The sequence below is a fragment of the Phoenix dactylifera genome, chromosome 17 (genome assembly GCF_051530095.1).
Source record: "Phoenix dactylifera cultivar Ajwa chromosome 17, Ajwa_hap1_PhDact_Kaust_v1.1, whole genome shotgun sequence".
Taxonomy (NCBI): domain Eukaryota; kingdom Viridiplantae; phylum Streptophyta; class Magnoliopsida; order Arecales; family Arecaceae; genus Phoenix; species Phoenix dactylifera.
The window spans coordinates 8,499,461-8,507,447 of NC_143206.1; the positions used below are offsets into that span (position 1 = coordinate 8,499,461).

The 7,987-nt window shown below is 42.0% G+C and overlaps 1 pseudogene across 1 annotated transcript; it reads left to right on the forward strand.

Moving 5' to 3' along the window:
• The first annotated feature begins 2,025 nt into the window (after positions 1-2,025).
• LOC120112864 (putative disease resistance protein RGA3) lies at positions 2,026-6,417 on the forward strand (annotated as a pseudogene). The gene is made up of 2 exons (XR_015974490.2): positions 2,026-5,974; positions 6,216-6,417. The product of XR_015974490.2 is annotated as a putative disease resistance protein RGA3 (transcript).
• Positions 6,418-7,987: the final 1,570 nt, after the last annotated feature.

Consider the following 7,987-nt stretch of genomic DNA (forward strand, 5'->3'; position numbering starts at 1 on the left):
CATGGTGTAGCCTCCCGTCTCTTGGGTCCTGTAACCTGCTTCCCAATCAAGGTGTCCACCGTAACAGCCATTGGGTGTTATCAGTTTAAATAGTGGTGTTCTGCAACCTCTTCAAAATATCAATAACCCCGCCACTATGGAGTGCCATGGCCATCTCACTCTCTTTCTCCCTTCAAAGTCACGACATCTAGTCACTGTGCTCGCTGGAAAACGGGGCTGTCGTACGTCGCCGGAATCGAAGTAAGGCTCTAGACTTCTTCTCCTTTCCTTCCTCTTATTCCCATGACTAGGAACCGCGACTGCCGACCGAGAAATCGGCCAGAAATAGACTGACAAAAGAAGACCCTGTTTCTCCTCTATTTTGTTCAAGTTTTTCTTCCTCTTTCCGGCCACCAGCACAACCACTACTTGGCACCGGATCTCCGGTTGAGTCCCACGGCCTCTCTACTCTCTTCCATGATGGAGTCGTGGCTACCGATGAGTGGCCAATGGCCGGAAATCAAGGAAAGATCTGATTCATCTATTTTTCAGGTATTTTTCTTGGATTTTCTCGTCGGCCGGCCACCGCTGCCGACCGTCACCACCACCGACTGCCACCTTGCCAGATCATTGTAGTCACAACCACCAGCCACCCCTTTCTCTTCTGTTTAGTTAGGAAAGAAGAAAGAAGAAAAAAAGAATAAAGAAGAAAGGAAGAAGAAGAAGAGGTGAGAGATCATCATAATACCTACGTTGCTTGCCAATATATTGCTAATGAACTATTGAGGCCTCAATCTTAAATATTTTTACTCTTGTTTCTTAAATATTTATACACTTCTTTCTTTAGGCCTCAAGCCTCCAGCAGGCTGCCTATCCTCTCATTCTTACATCCCATCAGGGACTGTTGGTTATTACACATTAAATTTATAATTACCCCATCAACAAACCATTTTTCTCGTAGGGAGGTTAATTCAACATAAATGCTTTCAGAAACAAGAGCTATCAATATCATAGTTCCAAGCATGGACATTTATGAAAAAACCAAGGAGAAACATCTAAATATAAAATAATTTTACTAAGCGGCTCTTGCGATAGATGTGAATGTCTTTCAACCTTCTTGATTATTAAATCTCTCTTCTCTTCAAGTTGCTCATCTTCACAATCAGATAAAAGTAAAAAAAAACCCAGAAAAGAAAAAACAAGAAGCAACAGTATGACAACCCATTGTTTGGCAAACCAGACAGATCTCCATACCTCAATTTATTAGCCATAGTGAAGATAACTGCCCGAGCATCATTACTGTCATTGCCGATGTGGATCACTTAGAAGTGTACAGACAAAGTTTGCCTCACATGTAAGGCACGTGAGAATTGCGGTCCCTTTCGCAAAATTATTGTTGCGATCGACGCGTAGGTCGGAATTTTAGAGAGAGAAGCTATCATGACAGCGCCAAAGAAAGTTTCGCAGAAATTTCGTAAGGACTTTTTCTTTTTTCTTTGATAGAAACATCTTTCACCTTGTTTTTCTTTTTGAAAACTCCATCTTTAACACCCTAGCAGTAGGGCTTGTTAAGGAGTTTTCCTTTCCTTGTTGGATGATAAGGAAATCCAACGGTGGGCCCGCTGCCACTCCAAAGATTCATTTGATTCGCAATCAAAAATAAAACTAGAATTAAAATAAAAATAAACTAAAATAAAATTTAAAATAAATATATTTAGTTCATCATTGAAATCAAAATAGAAAAAAAAATTAAATTGAATATCAAACAATCTAAGATTATATTTTGAAAAATTAAGATATTTTTATTTCTTCTTAAAACAGGAATAAAAATAAAATTTTCTCCAACGAAATAATAAAAATAAGAGCCATCTATTTCGGTTCCCATCAAATCTCTCAGCCAAACATCTTTCGATTATCTTTTCTAACATACGTGATAGCAATGTAGTTTGGTAAGATAAGACTGAAATAATGGGTGGCTGTAATACTGGTACTACATGCAAAGCGGTTGATTAAACAAGCAGGGAAGGAAAAAGCACAAACAAGAAAAGCTTCCAGAGCACCTACAGATCTAGCGGAAAGAGGGAGAGCATTTCCACTGGGTCACGTTCTTTGCCATTCGTCAACTCTTCTTCCCAAATCATTCGGAGAGACTCTTTGCAGCCTGGAGTAATGGCCGAGGTTCTTCTCTCAGCCTTCCTACAGGTGGTGATGGAGAAGGCAGCCGACCATGTTCTCCAACAATTTGGAGCGATGTGGGGCATCCATGGGAAGCTAGAAAAGCTCGAAAGAATGCTGTCGGCAATCCGGGACAGACTTGGAGATGCAGAGGAGCGGCAAGTCAAGGAAGCGGGTGTGAAGAGCTGGTTGGCAGCACTGAAGGATGCAGCCTACGAAGCAGACGACATACTGGATGAGTTCAATGTGGAAGCAATGCGGCGGAAGGCAGAGATTCAGATCGATATGATAAAAAAGGTGCGCAGCTTCTTTTCTCTTGGCAATCCAGTTTGGTTTCGCCTTAAGATGGGGCGAGAGTTGCATGCTATTGTTGAAAAAATAGAGAAACTAGTGGACGAGGGAAATAAATTTGGTTTCACCGTCAAAACCCAACCCCAAAACAGGGACAGGCCACAAACCCACTCCTATGTTGATGAGTCAGAGGTCATTGGTAGGGAGGAAGATAAAGAAAAAATAGTGAAGTTGTTACTTGATCATGATAACAACCAGAATGTTGCAGTCCTTCCCATAGTTGGGATTGGGGGTTTGGGTAAGACCACACTGGCCCAATTGATTTACAAAGATCAGAGGGTGGAGAAACATTTCCAGCCGCTGCTCATATGGGTCTGTGTGTCGGATGAGTTCGATGTTGCAAAACTTGCTAAAGCAATAATAGCTTCAGCCACAGGGGTTGCGTGCGAGCTATCAGAGATGGAATCGTTACAACGCCGCCTTCAAGAAGTTGTAAGTGGGAAGAGGTACTTGCTTGTATTAGATGACATTTGGAACGAGGATCCGGCAAAGTGGGATGGGCTAAAAACTTTACTACAAACTGGTGTAGAAGGGAGTAGGATTGTTGTGACTACACGAAGTGAGCAGGCATCGTCGATAATGGGTACCCTCGACACTTATCGCCTACCGTATTTGACTGAAGATGATTCTTGGGCATTGTTTAGGAAGAAAGCATTTGCAGGGGGAGCAGAAGAGCCTCAAAATCTCGTAAGCATCGGCAAGGAGATTGTCAAGAAATGTGGTGGGTTGCCTCTGGCAGTGAAGACACTGGGGGGATTAATGCATTCCAAGAGCCAGGAAAGGGAGTGGTTGTCCGTGAGGGATAGCGAGATTTGGGATCTGCAGGTCGGCCAACATGGGATCTTACCAGCACTAAGGTTGAGCTACAGTGATTTGCCTTCCCATTTAAAACAGTGCTTTGCTTTTTGTGCCATATTCCCGCAGGATTACGAGATGGAAAAGGATCTGTTGATTCAACTATGGATGGCCAACGGATTCATTCCATCCGATGGAAGAAAGGAGTTGGAGGACAAAGGGCATGAGATTTTTAATGAGTTGGCTTGGAGATCTTTCTTTCAGGATATCAAGGAAGCTGAGGAGGACGGAGATCGCAGAGACAGCCATGAACTTTATTATATAACAACATGCAAGATGCATGACCTCATGCACGATCTGGCACGATCCATTATGGGGAAGGAATGCCTTAGCATACTGGACCCAGACGGGTGGGAAGATATATCTCAGAAAACCCGTCATTTGTGTACATCTGAGAATTGTCATTTGAACATTCATAGGACCCTGAAAAATTATCCAAATATTCGCACTCTTCTGTCCTCGATAAAGGGATGCCATCATAGTATTACAGTGACTGCGGATTCGTCAAAGCCGAAGTCCTTGAGAGCATTGGATCTACATAATACTACTATCAGACAACTGCCTATTGCAATTGCATATTTGGAACATCTGAGATACCTCGACCTCTCTGGTACTTCTATAAGAGCAATACCTGAAGCCGTCAGCATGCTGGTCAACCTACAGACTTTAAAACTCTCTGACTGCTGGAATCTACGTAATCTGCCCAAAGACATGAGAAATATGAGTAGCCTGAGGCATCTCTACATTGATAGATGTCCTAATCTGAAGCAGCTGCCAGCAGGTATCGGGCTGTTGAGCAGCCTGCGAACATTGACCAAATACATCGTAGGCAATGATGCTGGAAGGCGTATAGGTGAGTTGAATAGCTTAAATCTCGGTGGCCTTCTAGAGTTGTATAACCTGAGGAATGTGAGGGATGCAGCAGATGCTAAAGAAGCTAATCTTAGTTCCAAACATAACCTTTGCTCATTAATATTATGCTGGGATATGATTCAGTGGAATCCCCCATACTGCTATGCGGAAAGTGCCCATAAATGTTTCGAAGAAGATGTTTCGCCAGCAGAAAACACTGAAGAGGTATTGGAAGCCCTTAGACCTCATGGTGAGTTAAAGCAGCTGACAGTATGGCGCTACGGGGGTGGCAGCTTTCCAACGTGGATGATGGATTCTCTATTGCTGCAAAATGTAGTTGAAATTCATCTGGGAGTCTGCACAGGATGCCAACATCTCCCGCCTTTGTGGCAGCTACCTTTTCTTAAATTTCTCTACATGATGAAGATGGATAGTGTCAAGCACATCTGCAGCAGCACCATCTACGACAATGCAAGTAATGGCACAGTGCGAGCATTCCCCTCACTGAAAAGGCTAGTGTTGCATACGATGTAGAGCTTGGAGAAGTGGTCAGAGTTTGAAGAAACTGCAGAGGTCACGTTGGTTTTCCCTCACCTTGCTAAGCTTGAGATCATTCATTGCCCAAATTTGATGACCATGCCAGAGCTACCATCTCTCAAAAGTTTAAAAATGAAAGGAACTAATAAGCAGTTGGGCTTGATCTGTAATCTGACGACACTCTCTTCCTTTAGCATTGGTGTCAATAAAACGAGCAATGGTACAGAGTCGCCTCCTTTTGTTCAGAAAAAAATGACTTTCAGATATTTTAGATCTCTTGAAAATTTAGTTATTACGGCATCCGAGGATCTGACACCGCTGCTGGATGAGGAAGAGGAGACAAGAGGGCTGAGCACATCCCTGCATTCTTTGGGCATTGAATCCTGCAATTGGATTTTTTCACCACCACATCCTTTGGCGTTTTGGAAGAACCTTACTTCTCTCCTATCTTTGATGATTTATCATTGTGATGATCTGGTCTACTGGCCGGAGGCGGAGTTCCGTGGCTTGAACTCACTGAAGAATATGGTTATCTATGGTTGCAACAAGTTGGTTGGCCCCTTACGTTTGCCATTATCCTCGTCATCATCAGGGGATGGAGAGCTCCTTCCAAACCTGGAAGTGCTGAATATTTATCAATGTGATGGTCTGCTGGAATTGCCCAAGTTGCCTGCTTCCCTCAGATCACTGCTTGTCACCAACTGCCCCAAAATAAATTCCTTGACGGAAGGCCTGCGACATGCCACTGCTCTTGAGAGTGTCCGTATTTGGTTTTGCCCAAGCTTGACTTCTCTGCCAGTAGATTTGGGGCACCTAACCGCACTCAAGATGATGTCTATCAGAGGCCTTCCTGGCTTGGAATCTTTCCCACAAGGGCTGAGACAACTCGCTGCACTCAAAGGGATGCAGATCATCAATTGCAGCAAATTGTTATCTCTGCCAGAAGGGATGCAGGGCCTCACTGCCCTTCAGGATTTGTGTATTAGCAATTGCCCTCTGCTTTCATCACTCCCAGAAGGTTTGCAACGACGACTCCCCGGCCTTAAGTGTCTGGAGATTGTAGGGTGCCCCGACCTTGAGAGACGGTGTAAGAGAGGAGGACCGTATTGGGACCTCATCTCAGGCATCCCCAGTACCGAAATATTCTCTGAGAGGAGCAACTTCAGCACATTCCTTCCTTCCTTTTCTTGCTTCTACAGTTTAATGTCATCCCAATCCTTTCGAGGTACAATCCCATCTCTCTCTCTCTCAAATGAAATAGAAATTAGTGAGTACAATTATTTATGTTCCCTTGCATTCTCGTTCCTGCTGAAAGAATCTAGTAGCAAGTTTTAGATTAGCTTGTCCATCCTCACTAAAGCATTTCCTAAAGGTAATCAATGGCATCTTTCTGAGATGGTAGCCACACTACACTATTCACAGAAACTATTATGAACCAATTCATGATTATCGCAAGTATTTTGCAGGGAGAAGAGGTCAAGTGGGAGCTGGAGGGATACATACTAAAGTTGCTCCTCCAGTTTTGTTCATCTAATTTTTCTCTTGCTATGTCAGCTGAGCAGCAAATTTAGCTTCAGGATGAATTAAGAGCGTTCATGGTACAAGCAGCTTTCTTGCCGATTATTTCAGCATTGAACTTCTTGCTATTCTAAATCCAATAGCAGAAGAAACGACATACCATGTCTTGGATAAACTTTTCAAAGATTTCCAGACATTCAATGATCAAGTGGCTTCGTGAATCTTCTTGATATATTTGCTTTTGCTGTTGTTAGGCATTTAAGGGGACCCTAGGAAGAGATAAGCTTAATTCCCTTTCAGAAGATGTCATTTGGCATGTAATATTATGTTGATTGTTTCCTCTGAATCTTATTTTATTTCATGTCATCGGATATATAAATATTGTATTTGAAGACTTTGGACAGTACTTCTGCTTTATGTACCAAAAATAACTGAAAGATGGAGATGTTCATTAATTATTTGAACATCCACTTTGGGTGCTCTAACCATTTTTAAGTAGTATCATACAACAGCTATTTGATTGAGAATACTACTCTCACTAGCATGTTTTTCTTCTTTGCTTTTATGAGAAAATGTTACTCGTGATGTTTTCTCACAAGCTTTGGCACTTCTCTGGTTCATCTGGAAGGAGGAAAAATAATGGAGTTAAAAGAGTATTTTTGCCACTCTGTCATTTTTTTCTGGGCAGTGAATTGGTAAGCTTCAAGAGACAGAGGAGCTGAATTCCTTGTTGTTGGCACCTCTGTTTCTGATCTTGGGCACAGATACTGGATAGAGAATCCTAGAGGTAAAATCTAGAGTGTAGATTGCATGATAATTCTTCTCCTTTTTGTGTCCTATATATATTTCCGAAAATATAGCTTCATTGCTCTCTAGGAGTTATTGTTATTTGTTCTGTTTCGTTTAGGGGTTGTTTCTATGCCTACACCTCTGTTGCATGTAATTCAAATTGTCACACCCCCGACCCGAGATTGCAAGCCGCACAACCGCCGCATACTTATAGAAACTCTCCTCACTAACATGCAAGGCATCTATCTCATCATGATATCAAAATCACGAAGCAAAAATAATTTAAATAATAACGTTCAAATTCTTATTAAATAGTAAAATTAAAACTTTTAAAAAACCGATAATATTCCAAAATCTTGTATCAACTCTAATATTTAGTCTAAATAAAGATATCAAAATTTTGTCTGAAGTCGCTCTTCCATGATAAATTTTCGAGTCCAGCTAATTCTTCGGATTTATAAAAACAGTAAAAATTCATATAATAGGTACACTCGAAACTCGCTGACGATGATTCTTGGGCATTGTTTAGGAAGAGAGCATTTGAAGGGGGAGCAAAAGAGCCTCAAAATCTCGTAAACATTGGCAAGGAGATTGTCAAGAAATGTGGTCGGTTGCCTCTGGCAGTGAAGACACTGGGGGGCTTAATGCATTCCAAGACACTGTAAGATCTTTTTGGCTTTTATTGCAACTATCGGATCATCGATCTAATGATTGTCAAGCAGAAGTCCAAAACTCGGATATAACAGATTATTGTTGACCGAAGACCTACAAACATTCTGCTGTGTTGGTGGCTCAGGTTTTCTTAGATGAGAACACAGCATGTGCAGTGCACATGGGACCCCAAGAGTGCCAGTAACCAATACTAGAATAGGTATCCATGCAAGAGGAAGCAACAGATTGTTATGATCACCATCGATTTATGTTTTCTGAT